Here is a 17,554-nt window from a genome sequence, read left to right as displayed (position 1 = left end):
TGGTCATCTCCCTCCTCTGGGATGTGCCAGTGAAATGAAACAAGCAACTGGTAACAGGTGATCTCTCGGTCTCTGGAATGGCAAGGTGTGTGCGTATGTGTGTGTGTGTGTGTGAGAGAGAGAGAGAGAGAGAGGGAGAGAGAGAGAGAGGGAGAGAGAGAGGAGGTAGAGGTCAGATGAGACCAAATCCTAAACGTAGCTAGAGTGGGGAAGGAAAAACGAGAACACAAGAGGCTTGAAATCCTAGATGACAGCTTTTGGCCTCACTGCATCACCCTGTGAGGAAGACAAGACTCGGCAGGAAAGTGACGTGCCCAGGGTGTTGCTTTACCTTGTTAGCTGCCCATCTCCTGATTTCCGGTTTGTGCCTTATAACTTCACCATGACGTGCTAAGCTAAGGAGGGAGGTTTCACGGTACTTTAAGGAGGGTAGAAAACAAGGGAAGGCGAAGAGGGGATCAGAGAAGAATTATGAGACCCCTAATTGTAAGCTGGGCCCATTTCACACTTTTCTTCAGTGGGGTAGGATGACATCATTGCTTTGAATAGAAAATTCCTGTTTTTTACAAGCGACTTTTGGATGGACATGCTTAGTCATACAGAGGCGGCCCTCCCCTCTAACATGTGAATAGGAGGCAAGGACTCTGCTTTGTGCTATTATGCAACACTGGAAGGCTTCCAGGTTGTGCAGGCCTTTTGGGGGGCTGATGATCTTACTCTGGCACCTCTCTGAGCCCTGTGAGTGGTGGTATGCAACCCTCCCAGAGCACAAGCCCCTGTCAGGACAGGGCTGCTGACAGCCCTGTCAGCACCTCCCTGTGGCCGAGGCCAGCTCCCCCGCACGTCACAGAGGGGAGGATTCCACTCAGCCTTCCTTGCTCGTGATCTTGAGGATGCAAATGGAAACAAGAATTAGTCACAAGCTTCACCCATCTGATTAGCAAAAAATGAAAAAAGACTGAAATAGCCAGAGGGATATAAACGATACAGCCACTTTGGAGAGCAATTTGGCAGTTTCCAAAAAAACTAAAAGTGCACACATATTTGACTTCTAAATCTACACTCCAAAGAGATAACTCTCCTAACTGCACAAAGCTGCCTCTCATACAGCATTATTTGTGAAGGTAAAATAGTTGAAACAACCTAAATGAAGAAAATGCCATGAAATATCCTAACAGAATATAATAGGGTCTGTTCATACAATGGGACACAATGAGTGGTAAAAAAGAATGAACACAAACACTTTCCACAAACATGGATGGATCTCAAAAACATATTAAGTGGAAATATGATTTTATGATGCAATTTATTTAAATGTGAAAAGCAGCACAAAAATAACAGTATGTATTACTTATGGATACATTTATATCTACCCAACTCTCCCATTGGATTAGGAGGCTGAATAGCAAAGTGCTGGTAGGGGTTGCTTCTGAGGAGGGAGGACACTGGGTGAGAGGAGAGGAGACGAAGGGGACTTGAACTTGATTTATAATGTATTATTTCTTTTTAAAACATGATATTTAAAAAAGTCAATATATGATTGATTTGTGTGGGGGGCCAGGAACAAGTTTTTTATTTTATCCTTTGAGATTTTTTAAAAAAAATAATCAATATATATAATTGATTTCAGAGAGAGGAAGGGAGAGGGAAGGGGAGAGAAAAAGAGACAGAAACATCCATGATGAGAGAGAGTCATTGATCAGCTGCCTCCTGCACGCCCCCCACTGGGGATCGAGCCCGAAACCCAGGCATGTGTCCTGACTTGGAATCGAACTGCGATCTCCTGGATCCTAGATGCAAGCTCGAACACTGAGCCACATTGGCCAGGCTATCCTTTGAGATTTTTTTAAAAGTCCTCAAAAAATATCATTGATGAACAAGAACATTATTTCTTACCAACTGGAGATACTTGAAACATTGGGAACCTACCTTCCTGTGTGTAGTGTGATGGGGTAGCCTGAGCTGAAAAGGGGTTTTAGAGGGTTAGCGTCCGCAGAATTTGGGATAAGGGCATGCAAAAGTATGTCACATGGAGCTATAAATGGGTAATAAAGTTCAGAAATTACCCCTTTGCAAACACACTGCAAATTTGGGACTGTGAAACTTTTAAAAAATAACGTGTCCAGAGAAGGTCTTAAGTAAACAGCTGCTGAATTGGACATGCATGATGATTGCAGCTAATTGCATTTTTTAATAGAATCACTCTTTGGTGTCAAGGAAAAGGAAGTTGAAAAGCAGGAAATAAATTATTTTTTACACTAAGTCTGAATGTCAGATTGGTTCCGATTGTGATGGAAATCGCCTTGTTGAAGATTTTTCTGCTGTACAGATGAGTGGCCGTGGAGCAAAGGCACTTAGCGAGCTCAAGGAGAACCAATACGCTTATAGTTTTGAAAGCAAATGCAGGATTTGCAGAAGTAAACATTTCCATTCAATAATGTTCAGAAAACCAGACTCCTTGCTGCTTTGATTGCCAGAGTAAAAAAAAAAGAGAGAAAAAAAATATCCAAAGACACTGCTGGAAATACTCTTTGATTTAAAAAAAACAAAACAAAAAACTGGAAGGATTAAGAGAGTTAAATTATAAAGTGATCATAGATTTCTGCATCTCAGAAACCTGTTCCTGTTGCACATCACTAGAGCTAGGTTTCATTAGTAAATTAGTCCACGGGTTATTAGTAGTACTTCTCTGCATGATTCTATATCCACTGTACATAATCAGTGGAGAATCAACACTTGCTGTTCTCTATGGAGGAGGTAAACAAATAGAAAACTGGGTAGGTTCTTGTTTTCCAGTTACGTCTTGCTTCCCAGCTCTAATCCATCCCTTGTTTTGGTTCCAGATTAAACCTCTCAAGGAATCTCTGATGCCATCACTCCATTTCTTGGAAAGGTTCAAGAATACCTCACTTTCCACTCAATTACGAGCAAACTTATTGACCTATGCTAACGTTGCTCCCTAGTTATTCCACCACTCTACAGCCTGCCAAGCCAAGTGATTTTTTTTTTAACTCGACTGGGGCAGTCCAGGTGGTTTAGGGTTGGGATCCTGCCTGACTATTCCTCGCCGTTTTCTCATTCTTTCCCCCTTACCTGTCATCCTGCTTTTATTCATTTTCCCTGCCAACATGCTCTACAAATTACAATGACTATCTTAAAATTCATGGCCTTCATGAAACCTTTCTTAATTCTGTACTTCTTATAGGCTATTTGAAGAATGGGTTATCTGCACAATATATTCATGGACTTTGAGTATTAATTTAGCCTTTTTCTCTTTATTGTGAGCTTTTCAAACACTAGACATATGCTTATGACTTATATTTATGTCCCTTCCAGCAGTGCCTTACAAATCATAGGTGTTTAGTTAATGTTTAATTATTACTTGACTGAGTACACCATATATGGAAAAGCTGACCCTGCTTAGCTTTTAAATGACCTGAATTCAATGGTCAACTTTTCAATTGTATTAACAAACTAAAAGCTAACAAATAACTTTATAAATTGGGACCTACGTTCTATATGACAGCTTCCCTGGAATAGGCTCCGGTACACAAGTGCACTTATTTTCTTGCCGCCGTATGTGGAGATTGCTTCATGACATAGTGAATGAAGCCAGAGGTCAGAGACCTCCAAGAGCTCTCACAATGTGGGATTGTGCCAATTTTCTTGGGAGAAAAAAGATGTTCTTTCCAGTCAGTATTTCCAATGTCAAGGAGTTAGGGATATTCTATAGAGTATTTCTTGTACATGGTCTGATTCATTGTGACTTAGGAAGACTATATAGCCTCAGGACTGGTGTATCTTGGTAGGCAGGTATGATACAGGGTAAAATGGCCTTTGGATTCTGGTCCTTAGAGCACATGAGGACATCCACTCTGCCTAAATTACAAATAATATGGAATGGACCCTTCTTTTATTAACTAATTTAATTTACTTATTTATTGTCTTCTGTAACTCATTTTGAGTTGCTTATGACTAGCACATATATAAAAAACAGTCAGATATAAATAGGAGAGAAAAATGTTAAGAGTAGGGCGAATGTAAGTTTGAGTGAGATGAAAGTTAAGACTAGGGGTGGGAAATGAGAAGGAGAAGACCACAAATGTTCACACTGTATGGGTCTTCATGGTTAGAGCTCATGCTGGCAACTGATGTGAAAACAAAAGTTAGTTTGGGACCTAGTTTTATTGTAGAAGAAGAATCATATAAATTTTGGTGGAAAACAAATCTAAATTAAATTGCTCATGTGGAACGCCCCCTATGGGCAGTAGATGATATTTTCAACAATATCACATTAAGCTGTGTGACTACTGTCCTTCCTCAGTAAATGACAGAGGCAACAAGACTCATCTCAAGGGCCAGTATAACTCAGGCAAGAGTGTACCTTTCCTGTGGGATTAGCTTGAATGGAGGGCAAAACCTGAAATGCTAGGAAGAATGAAAAGACTATTAAAAGTCCTCCATAAATATCTCCTTTCAGTAGGCTTTGGATATGAGGTGAAAAGCATAGTTTATAATTGCATTTTATGAGCCCATGAAAGATTCTTTATTATGAATTGAGGGCACCTTATTAATTATTTATTGACCCTCATCATGTTGTATGTTGAATTATTCTTATTATCACCACTTCTCCCAAGCTCACTTCCATCCTCAGAAAGTATCTATTTAATGCTTGTCGCAATGTGCACATAGTTGGTGATTAATGATCATGAGTTGACTCAACTGTGCTAGGAGCCAGTTCAAAGTAACTCCAAGTTTATTTCTCTTTAGAAGTTGACCATTAAGTAAGCTCTAAAGATATATGAGACAAACAGAACTTTCCACAATCAAATGCATCCGCATGAAATACCTAGTTTGCAAGCCAACAAGAAAATGGTACTAAGGATTGTATCCATGAAGTGGGACTCCAGTGTGTTTTAAAAAGAAGCTGAAGGGATGGTCAGAAAATGTATTCTGGACAAAGATCAGTGTTTGGGAGAAGACTCAGTAGGGAGTCTCATTTCAAGAAGTCCAAGCCCACAAAAATGATTGAAATGGACATTTCTACAAAGATGATTTCCTTTTACATTAAAGCTGTCCTGCCAGTAGAGCATAGGATAGAACATCTAGTGGATGTTGGGCCTTACATATTGATTCTTCAGTTTGGGGAATGAGGTAAAGAAACCAATGTTCTGAAGAATGTTACACAAGTTCCTGACAAACAAGAACATCATAACAAACACTTGATATATAAGCTATGACTCGAGTTCAACCATAAGTATCAAATACCAGCAATAATTGTGTCTTAATCAAGATAGAAGATGGGCAGTGGACATCTAGGGGTGGCCGGCCATTCAAAGACAGGAGAGTGGAGCCATGGTGTCATCAGGTTCTAGGTTTCTTCCTGCTTTACCAGTCTTAGCCCTGGTTGCTGGTCACTGTGTCAACCCATAAACTAAGTTGGTTCTAGGAACTCCAGTCATTAGATCCAATGAAGGTTGGCAAAAGAGGGAAATTGGGGAGGGTGAAGACTACTCACCTCTCTTTTTAAATAGTGATCTTAAAGAGGGATCCAGTTGGGCCATATAAGGCTTTGATTTACATCACATTGCTCAGAGTTCACCCAGAGCTTGGACACAGACTGCAGGGGAACTGGGAAATCAAGACTGTTCCTGGAGCCAATGTATACCCTGTAAACATAGGGGCTCTGCTACTGAGGAAGAAAGGGAGGGTGCCACAAATGATGTGGAGCAAATTATTATAATTAGGATTTCTAGTGTCTAATGATTACAGGTTTAAGACTTTTTCCCCCAACTTAAATAGTTTCTCACTTTGGTTACTCTTTCTGGGTTGCATCTACTCTTGACCTCAGTTAGACCTAAATAAATCTCATCTCATATGTTCTTATAGAAAAAAATAAAAGAATTGATTGATATTTCATTTCTTTTGTTCACTCCAACTATAGTTGATTAAAAACTCTCAAAGTTCTTGTAATAAATTTTACTTTTAAATATCCTGATATTTGTTTTTTTCCTAATGTTGCTTCCTTTTTCTCTTTTTTGCATTTATGGTCTTCACCGCTTACTGTATTTTGAAAACTGAGGTCTCTTTCCAATCCCATGTGAATTGTATTATTGTTTTCTTGTTTTTGGCAAGAATTTTTGTGTACGATTGAAACTATTTACCTCCTTCACGCCAAATTTAATTATGTCTTAATGCAGAACCACTTTTAATGAAAGACGATAAGAAGGACAGCTACTTGGTTGTTTTCAGTTTCTAAATTTTACTCTGTGGCATAGGATTCTTGATCCCTTTGAAGTTAGACATAAAAGGCAACTGCATCCTACAAGTCCCAAGGTAGATTTGGAAATATTTTGGAGCCCCTTTCCCCTTCATTCTTCTTTCTTGCTAAAAATAGATTCCTTTCTTCAGAATTCCTTTCATACTTTTCCTCTTCTTAAAAAAAGTTTTATTTATTGCACATGACAATTCCCTCTAGATGCATCTGCCTTTAGAATTTTCTGCTATCCATCCAAGGCATTGAAATCTATTTATTTGTTATTCTTTTAACAAATGAATAATGTTCTTCTTTTAAAGTTATTACAAAATAATGTTTAATTTGAACATAGGCAAAATGAAAACCTAGAATCTCTCAACCTTAACACAAACCTTTTAGATTGGTATAATTTCTAATAGTACCACATTTCATTTAACCTGAAATGTATCATTACTTCATGTGCCACTAAGAAAGAAAAAGTACTTCCAGTTAAAACACAAGATAGTATTGATTGAAAAATGCATTTTGATTTCACAGCTGTTAATATATTAAAAATATGCCTTTTGGAATGAGAAAATTTGGTATTTGTACAGTTACAATCATAGAATAGAGGCCCCTTTATTCTTTTCTTTCTGACTCAAACTACAAACAATAAACATTTTCTACATTTACTTTATAATTACCATTTTAATAACTACATAGTTTTCCACCAACTTGATGTCCTGTAATTTACTAAATTATTTTGCTGCTGTTTTGCATTTAGGGTGTTTTGAGGTTTTTGACAATAAATATCTTATGCATGTAGGCTTTTTATTCTATTGAATAATTTATTTTTCTTAGCTCCTTGATTGTCTGGATCAAAAGATTCATGAACACTTGTATGGCTCTTGCTATTTTTCCATTGCATTTAAAAAATGTTGTAACAATTTCCATTGCCACCAGCAGGAGATGAGCATCTCAATTCCACAGGAACTGCTCCAAATGTTGAGAGCTATTTCCCAATGTTATTCTTATTCTGAAATGCTTCATAAATGTTGCTTAATTTGTATTTATTTGAACTAGTAAGGGTAAAAAATTTTCTTTATGCTTGTTTCCTTATTAAGGCTTATTTACCAACCACCTATAGTTTTGGTTTCTATTACTTCCCTTTGGAATTGGGATGGTTTTTAAAATAGTTGTGGCACTGATGTAATTGGAAAAAAATCTAGTCTTTATTTTTCCTAAAGTCAAGACTGTTGTGATGGCAGAATTGGGTGATGCAGAAAGAGAGGTGCTGTGCTCCCTGGTTTAGCAGAAAGACTGGGAATTTCCTGAACTTGCATTTCCTTTCAGCATCTACAGAGGCCCAGTGGTCTTGGCTTTCTTTTGTCTTTGAAGGAGCTAGGTGATGGCTGTAGAATAAAGGCTTTGGTGTTGGGTCTACTGAGTTTTAATTCTAATTTTGACACTTAGTAACTATATGGCATTGGGCAAATTACTTGAAGTCTCAACTAAATTAAGCGGGATTTTAATCCTCACCTAGGAGGGTAGTAAGAACATTAAATAAGTTGATGTATGAAAAGCAACTAATGATGGTCATGGTTTTGCAATTGTCCACTTAATTCTCCTGTGAACACCATGGATGCTAGAGCAGGTCATATACAACATGAGGGCACCACATTTAAGGCATGCCATTTGTATAATAGTCACTATGAATTCATGTAGTTATTGCAATATAATAGCATTGTAGGTTTTATGTACTATTTTCTTATTTTAACTAAATCAACATATTGTGACAACATTTCATCAGATGGAAGTAAAGTTTCTTGAGAAAAGGTACTTTTTCTAATTTGCAGAGCAAAGCAAAATTACCTGTTAGATTTTAAAATAAATTATTAGTTTTATGAGCAACTAATTTATCATTACCTATGTGTTTTTCTTTTTACAAAATAATTCACATTTTTAGTAGGCAAAATAATGCTCTCTCAACCCCTCAAAAATGTCTTCAGAACCCATGAATGTGTTACCTTACACGGCAAAGGGCAATTAAGGTTGCGGATAGAATTTAGGTTGCTAATCAACTGACCTTAAAATAGGGAGAGTTTTCTGGATTATTTGGGTGCCCTCAGTGTAATTGCAAGTGTCCTTGAAAGAGGAAGAGGGAGGCAGAATAAGAGTTGACAGAACATGAGAAGAACCCAGCCCCGTGGCCAGCTTTGCAGATGGAGGAACGGCACCGAGAGCCAAGGAATGTGGGCATTTTCCAGAAGCTGGAAAGGGCAACAAAGCGGGTCCTCTTGCTTCCCTAGAGCCCCCAGAAAGAAACACAGTCCCCCCGACTCCTTGATTTTGGCCATGAGACCCATTTTGCACTTGTAAACTACAGAACTGTAAGGTAATAAATTTTTGTTGTTTTAAGGCATTCAGTTTGTGGTAATTTGTTACAGCAGCAATAGAAAACAAAAGCAACATTATTAGAAGGAAATTTAGAAAATATGGTAAGAAGAAAGAAGAAAATATAAGCTACTCATGTTATTTCCTAGCTCTGTCTTGTGAGGGGGCAGAGGAGCAGTGGCGAACCAACAACAACAGCATCCTGCCCCCCGATTTTGATAAGAAAAGGGAACAGAGGCGGACTCCACTGCAACCAGGTGTCAAGGTTAACATCACCAGTAAAGTCAGGCTGCTGTCATATGCCTCCTGATCTTACCTAATGAGAAAGGCACTTTACTTCTGTGGTATTCTTAAAAATCTATATCAGTAAAGCATGAAAAAGAAAACATTGGAAAAATCCTAACTGAGGCACAGTTTACAAAATATCTGCCCGGTACTCCTCAAAACTGCCAAGGTTATGATAAACAAAGAAAGGCTAAGGAACGGCCATGGACCCGAGAGACTAAGGACACATGATGTCTAAGGGCAGAGTGGGGCCCTGGAATAGAAAAACCACATCACTGGAAAAAACTGGGGAACCCTAAATAAAGTCTGGAGTTAATAGTAAGGCAGCAATATCAAGGCCCCAGTTTTAACAAATGTACTGTCGTTATGTAAGAAGTTGACGTTAGGGGAAACTGGGTGACAGGTACATGGAAGCTATCTTGACTATCTTTCCAACTTCTCTGTAACTCTAAAATTATCCTCCTGCCCCCAAAATACCTTTTATATAAATCACTCAAAACTTGCTATTAATATTTTATATAAATAAGGTTAAACTCTATAGTTTTTGGCAACCTATTTTTTTTTTACTTGTCAGCATATTAGGACATTATTTAATTGGTAGAGCCATGAGAGATATCTCTCTCTAGTGACTATGGTTCTTTTGAGATCCTCTGGCTACTTAAAGGAGAGATAATGGCAGGTCAGCAGGATGTTAGATTGTACTGGACAAATGACATCTATCATATCATGGGAGGCAGGCTCTGCCTGGCTATGGTTTGGTCCAAACCTTACTCCACTCAGGAAAGAGAAAAGCTTTCACAAAGATTTCATAAGCTTTAATGTTCATTACACTCTAGTATATTCTCTACTCCCTGCACAGAACTAACTAACACTCAAAGAACAAGAGAGGCATGAGGAGAGGTGCCGATTGCTTTAGGACTGGAGCACTGTCTTCCTTTACTTCCCGTGATTGATGATGGCACCGATAGGCTTGACATGGTGCTTTGAAGGAAAGAAACCTCAAATGACCGTTTACTACTTGCCAGTCACTAGATGTTTTATGTGCATCTTCTTACTTAAACCTCAAAGCAGTCCTTTGAGATAGGAAATATTTCCATCCCCACTTCACGTCTATAGAGAGAGGTTAAGTAATTTGCTCAAGGACACTCAGCAAGTGGCAGAGTTTTGACCCAGACAGCATGGCTCCAGCCAGAATATTTCATCATTGTTCTATGCTGTCTCCTTAAGGAACAGTTACCTAAATTGGGAGTTTGGGAGAAATCACAGAGAGCTTATTTTATGGAAATTATTTGTGAAACAATAGCAACAACAAAACCCTTGTGCAGTTGTCTTACGTTCCTGAGTCTGTCATAGTGCTTGAGGAATGTAAGAGCAGGAAGCAGGAAAATGCGAGAGAGTCTATACTGCAGAGTTCTCTGTCCCTCTAAAGTGTCATTTTTACTCTAGTTAATGTTAAACCTCCATTTAGTTGACATTATCCTCAATATGTCATATTTTTCTGCAACATTGTTTCTGATGACATCTTAATGCATATCAATGTAACAGACCCTAAAACTTTTGCAAGTTCATAAAAGGGAGTGTGGAGATATCTTTGAAATGTTTTACAAACTGTAAACTGTTAGGTAAATATCAAGCATCCAAGTATAACATAGTTTTTAAATTATAATTCTTCTTATATAAATACTCATAAGTATCTGTATAGGCAGCTGATACTAAAACTAAACAAAACTTAGATGCAATTTTCTCTTATCTTGGTTTCTGTCTTGCACATTTCTTCATGAGCAGAATTAAATCACAACCAAAAATAGAAATGCATTTGTTAGCACCTGGTACTATTGTTCTAAAAGAAAGATATTTTCTCCATGCTGGCCAACCTTTCCCACACCGAGCAATATACAAATGAATTTGCATGTAAAAAAAATGTGTGCACTGCTTTTCTATAATTACAGATAAGATGAACCTGTGTGTTGAATTTTCCTCCAACAACAACTTGAAACATTTTCATGTTAATTTCACTGAAAATAGGGTGAGAGCAATAGGTAATTTTCTGCTAACATTCTCTCCCTTTAGCTTGAATGTGCATTTTGGGACTGAGCTGTCAGTTCTGATTTCAGCTTAGTTTTCATGTAGAGTTGGTGCATTGAGATTATTTTCCCATTATTGTTTAATACGTGCTTTTTTTATGGTAGAAGTAAATCTGGGCCATTCTGTCAATCATTTCCTCATTGTTTGGACACCTATCTGAGAAATATAGAAGGGAAGTTGTGAGCCATCTGTTTCAAGCAGGCTAACTTATTTACATATATAAACCCCTTGATTTTGTACCTTTGGTTAGAACTGACCATGGTTTACATTAAATAATTTAGTGAAAATCTATATAGTGCTAATATCATAGGCAAAAGTCATTTTATTTGTTTATAATAAATCCATTTGTTCATTTTCAATGCAAGACTCCTATGTATATTGCATTGACTGGGTGATATTTATTTAGGTAGCTTGGAATATAATGTCAGCTGATGTGATCTTTTCTTAGCCTTCATAAGAATTTGAGGTGTTAGCTCACATGAAGAAATTCTGATTAATGTAATTATTAATTCAACAGCCTGCAAAGGTATGTTTGGGTTTTATTTGATAAATTTGGGAGAACTAATGAAGATCTTTGATAAGGGGCATCAACACAGCGATTCAGAAAATGTAACTGACAATGGTACATGGACCGTCAACTTAGGGGATCACAGACCGGGACACCTGGAATGAGAACATTGCAGCAGTGCTGGTGGTATTTATATGGAGGGACAAAAGAGCAGTTAAGGAGAGTCTAAACATCCCAACTGCTGACCAGATAACTCTGAAGGTTTGTATCTGAGTCAATGAATGAATGATTTTAGATTTTAGTCTGGGAGATGCCCTGGGTTGAAGTAATGGTGGTTAGTCATTTTAAGGAACTTGAATTTAGGAGTAGTTGGGATATTCAATAGGCAGGTAGGCATACAGGCTAAAACATGGAGAAAGGGTAGGAGGCATAATTTCTGGAACCCCTTTCTTATAAAAAGAATTCAACATTCAGTAGCTGTAGAGTGGATAGGATTGCCTAGGGCAGTTGCTTTCAAGCATTGTTGACTGTCACCTACAGTATATTTTACATCATTACTCATTACATGTATGTGTCTAAGTATGAATATTTGCATGCAATGTATGCCCACATACATATATAATTTTCATATAAACATGTTTCCCCCCAAATTTTACCTTTATTACATTTAATGCATTCTGATAATTTTCCATTGTATTTGTAAGCTCATTATTTTAAAAGTACTTGTCAAGGCCCATTTAATAGATTTCATAATGTACAAATCAGTCATGACTTGCGGTTGACCACCACCATGCTTGTGTTGTTGGTTCCTAGTTGGTTCTCTATGTTGTTCCTAGTGGTTAGGTCCCTGCACTCTACAGGGAATGAAGGCGTGTGAGAGGCTGGCTTTGGGAATAGCAGGAACCTTGCTACTGCTGCTCCCGAATTCCCCACCCACCCGAAATGGAACTGAGAAGAAGCAACAGCTCTCAGTTAAGGATGTCTTCTAATTCTTAGGGACTGAGGATGGGTACAGTGCTGTTCTATTTTATACATGATAAAAACAAGGCAAGGAGAAAAGAGAAAAGGTAAATGATAAGTGGATAAGAAAGGGATGGAGAAAAATTTACTTTGATATTATGTCTCCACCTTTTTTCATATATGTATGAAGTCAAATTATTGGCAATTAACTACTTTTCAGGTATCAGAAGAGGCAGAACTCTCAAACAAGTTTTTTATATTGAAAGTAGGAAGGTCTTCCTGGCACGTTATTTCCTTATGTGCCTACCTCTAATGAGGACTCCTTTCTGATTGCTCCCAAAGCATCTCATAAAGCCAACCTCAACTACAAGGCAGTCCCAAGGCCAGTCTCAGACCTAAGTCCATGTGTGGGCATGTGGGAAAAATCCTGATTGATTTGAAAAGATTTTGTGTTGTGTTCAGATAAAGTGCAGCAAATAAAAACAGGTTATTTTTCTGTTACTGAGCTCTGTCACCGAGTGGCCTGCGACCACACACGTTTTGTTGGCAGGAATAATAGAAAAAAAACAGCAGTCAAGGAGATGTGGTTTTTAATCTTATTACTATTAGAAAATGGCAATAGGAGTGTGAATGAATCACCTGTCATAATCCTTGGTGCTTAAGCTTCCTTTTTAGAATTAGGGACTGCATGAAAGGCTGGGTGATATCTCTGGTTATTTCCTGTTTTAATATCATATAGTTCTTCTGTTGAACTCTAAGATGAGCCTTAGCCCCAGTCATTGGGTATTTTATTCAGCTATTTTATGTATAATGCATGCATGGACAACGTTAATCCCTGTGAAGCATTTAGCTTCTCCTGAAGGAGAGCAATCTACGTCACACTGAGCAAGCCCACGCTGCCGGCACTGAGAGCTGTTGGATAAATGCAGTGGTGAGTGGGAGCCAGTGACCAATAGCGTCACGAGCACCTCCTCTCATCTTACTGTTCAGCCATGCCATGCAGTGTGGGTAGATTGCAATTGGCCTTGGATACAGTATTTACACCAAGGAAATTCTACAAACCAGGGCTTTCCTCCCTTATCCCACTCTCTGTACAAGAGACAGTTGTTAAATATTTCCCATCACGCCACCTGATAAAGGTATTGAATTGGTATTACCATTATTTGATAAATAAATCAAAGAATGTCTTTGATTCATAATGGTACATAGGTACATGGTACCACAATGGTACATAGGAAACCCACATGTACAACAGCCGTCACCACCACCATCCTTTCAAGAAACTTGACTGAGAAGTTACTTATTGAGGCATAATAATAAAGACTATGTGACCTATTTAATACTGACAACAGCTCATGAAGTTATTCCTGCTACCATTTTTATAGACAAGGAAGTGAAAATGGTAAGAGGATCATACAACCGGTAAGTGACAGAACCTGAACTTGTGTCCAGCTTCCTCTGGTTTCAACAGTGAGGCCACTCTGCCTCCCTGACACAACATACACGCAGACACATTCCTATCTATACCTACATTTAGGGGTTTAAAAATCCTTCTTTCCCTCCTCGGTGGCAATTTTCCCTTTCTTTATTCATTGCTAGCATGTCATAAATATGAATATTATACCAGAGACTCATTCGTTCTCTGACATTTTAAAAAATTCCCTTGGGACTATTTCAGAAATGAGACCGAGGGTCTCATCCCAGTCAAGGACATCAAGGCACAGAGATATGAGGATGCGCACACTTTTGGTCTTAAAAACTCAACCTCTTCTTCCTGGCAAAACAGCTGAAGAGGTAACTGCTTCCTCTAAGACAGAGCACTTTGCCCTCAAAATAAATCACTTCTTAAAAAATAGTGGTGGCATAATCTTTGAATTAAAATTCCAAATCCACAGAGAAAAATGTTACCAGCATGTGTTAGGTTTAAAGGAAAGTGTCCATTAGCTCACAGAACATGCTAAGGAAGCTAATCTGGGGACAGGATGAAAGTCCCAGAAGTAATGACTATGTCTTTGATCCAATACCCATATGGCACTCTTGACAGGATTATGTAAATGACCTTTAAAAAGTATTTTGGAGCATGCAGACCTGGAAGCACTTATAGATTTCCAAATCTGAGTATCTAATCAGATAGAAGGAAATTAAGTTTTTCTCCATTTACTTCAACTAAAAGGTCCCTTTTAAAATATTTCCTTGCATAAGAGTCTTTGAAGATGACAGTTGTAATGCTGCTAAAAATGCCTTCAGTAGGAAAAAAAGGGGGAAAGAGAATAGTTGCAATATAACTAGTCAGTTTAAGGCTATTGATCAACAAGGAGATTTGGTTGAAGTGGGTGGCGGGGGGTTGGGAAATTAAGGTCAGGGTTTTCCACTAGGCAGTAGCATTTGAACCAACTGTGACATGTGTCTAAGGGTTTGGAAAAAATTAAATATGCTAATGAGTCAGGTTATTGTTCTCTGGGAGGTATTTCTCACCTGTCTGCACCTCTGTAAGGGAGCGGAGAGCAATTTTCACTATGACCTTGACTTATTTGCAGACTGACGCTGCTGGTCCAGATGACACACTTCTGAGAAAACACGGATCTATGGTTTTTGACTCTGGCTTCACTGGGGGGTGGGTTTAAAAAAAAGAGCAGTAAAGCTTGGACCCTACCTCAGACCAAAATCTCTGGAGTGCAGCTGGAACATTAGTGCTTCTGATTATTCCCCCGGGGCTTCTCTGGTATAGCCAGGGTTGAAAACTAGATATAGTGCAAGGTCACACTATATCTAGTTTAATTCGGCAAATGTTTATTCAATCCCAACTATGAGTTGGACCCTGGCTCTGGGCTCAGGTACAGAGAGGAGGACATTGCTCACGTGGAAAGGAGGAGGTCTGTTCTCCCCCAGTTTGGCATTTCCTGGCCTCCTTGCAGGCTTCACAGGGCTCTGTAGGGTATTTGTATTATTTCAAAAATCCTGTAGGAGACTCTGTGTTGACCACGATAAACCTGCATAGACTAGCCACATGATCTAATTTATTTATTATTCATTGGAATTCTATTAAGTAGTTGTGTGGTTACTGTGGTGTTCTCGTGCCAACCAGGAGCTCTGATTCCGGGAGCAGATACGTGGCCCTTATAAACATTGGCTTCTAGAATCAAACTGTCGGCCAAGCCCCGGCACCTCTCCTGACTAGTTATTTGACCCTGGTCAAACAATTTTATTTCTCTGTGCCTCAGTTTCCTCAAATGGGGTGATGATACCTTCTTAGGCAGAGAGGGCTGTTCTGAAAATACCTGTAAAGCACTTTGGTCATCAGGAAAACAGCACACTATCAATGTCAGCCACTGTTACTAGTGTGCACGAATTTCTTCCTTCTTTCTCTGAGTTTCACTAAGCTCTGTACCTGCTCTAACGGTAGGGAATGTGCTGGATTGCCAATCACTGTACATCTCTAATTTTTAAATCTGGCAATTATCAAGGTGAACTAGAAAAATATGAGCTGTGAATTGCATTTTTTTTCTCTTTGTTGAAAGCAGTCAATTAGCTGGAGCAGCGGGGACTCTGCAGGCCGAGGTGGAGCTGTGCGGTGGCTGGGCGCCCGGGGAGGGGGCCGCAAACGAGGGAGAGGCGCGGCCGAAGCGGTGGATTCAGTCACACTGACAGCAGACGGTCTCTCCTTCCTTCAAACAATCTTTGCTACTAGACAACTCTAACAGAATATAATCAGCAGGAATGAAAACCAGGAAAGAAGGAAGAAAGAAAGGGAAGGAAGAAGGAAGGAAACACCGTAACAAATCCTCCCTCCCACTCCAGCAAAGTTAAGAATAAGATATGGAAACAAAACCTAACTATCTTAATCAGTTAATGTGAGTAAACCAAATGCTTATGAGTAAAATATAGTATGTTTGTCCCTTTCCCTCCTCTAATAATGATGATTCACATAAATAATTGTAACTTTACAGTTGCTAATACCTGCTAAGAGATTAGGGCAGGTATTTTTTCTGCTTTCAAACGGGATGAGATGCCTTAACCAAGGACACAATACACAGAAAGAAGGAAGGTCATGTTCCCTATGAGACCTGGAAAACACCCCCCCCCCCATGACATTTTTGACAAAAGGTGACTCCACACCAGTTTTCATGCAAGATTTATTAAATTGTCACAGAGAGTCATGCATATTCTAGCAGAAGATACTAATGATGATTCTAAAGATGCGGTCTTTTGTAACCTTCAGGCAGTAATAGAATAGAAACCAATGCCTGATGTGAAACTCCCTAAAAGATACGGAGACAGAGTAATGTGTCACTAAAGATGAAGTTGCGATTCATTTTGGCGTGCTTTTTAACACGTGAAAGGGTACTCAATGTATTTGGCTGGAGGCAATCTTAGGAAAGTACAAGAAATAAAGAGGAACCAGCATATGAAGAATAATGGGAGTACAGAAATGCTAGGCAATCACCAAGGTGTAAAATAACCAGTCACATCAGCAAAGAGTGCTTAGACTGAAAGGCGTGCTACACAACAGGCTGGCTGAGTACTAACACGTGGGCAAGACTGGAAGGCATGTTCTCACGAAGGAAAAGGGTTACTGCTGAGCCAACCAACAGATAATTGTGTGCTTATGATGTATTAGGCCCTCTGATAATTATTTTATAACTATAACTCATGTCATTCTACGGAACCTTATGAGTCATTTTCAAAGAAAGTTACTACATGTCTCAGAAAGAAAAGTGCTGGAATTGGAGCCCAGGAGATCTGATGCTATAGCTGGGAAATGGTAAGTCATCATTCGAAGGTAAGGAGCCGAGGGTTGGAGGGGGGAGCTGAGTCCTTGTGCTCAACCACTGTGCTATACCGCCTTCAGTTGACATAATATAAACAGGCCGATTTTGTGAGTCCCCTGAGAGAAATGAATGTTGTGGAAGATTTTATAATATCTGAGAGATAGGAGCACACAGCTCTGCTTTGAATTCCCAATAGTGTTATCGTATGTCCCAGTTTGTCCAAGACAGCCCTGGTTTATGCCTGCCTTCAAGGTGTAATCAATAACAGTGCTCCAAAAGGTGCCCCAATTTGAAAGATAGAATATATAGTTGCCCTAA

This window comes from Miniopterus schreibersii (assembly GCF_964146895.1).
Source record: "Miniopterus schreibersii genome assembly, chromosome: 13".
NCBI lineage: Eukaryota > Metazoa > Chordata > Mammalia > Chiroptera > Miniopteridae > Miniopterus > Miniopterus schreibersii.
This window is presented reverse-complemented; position numbering follows the sequence as displayed.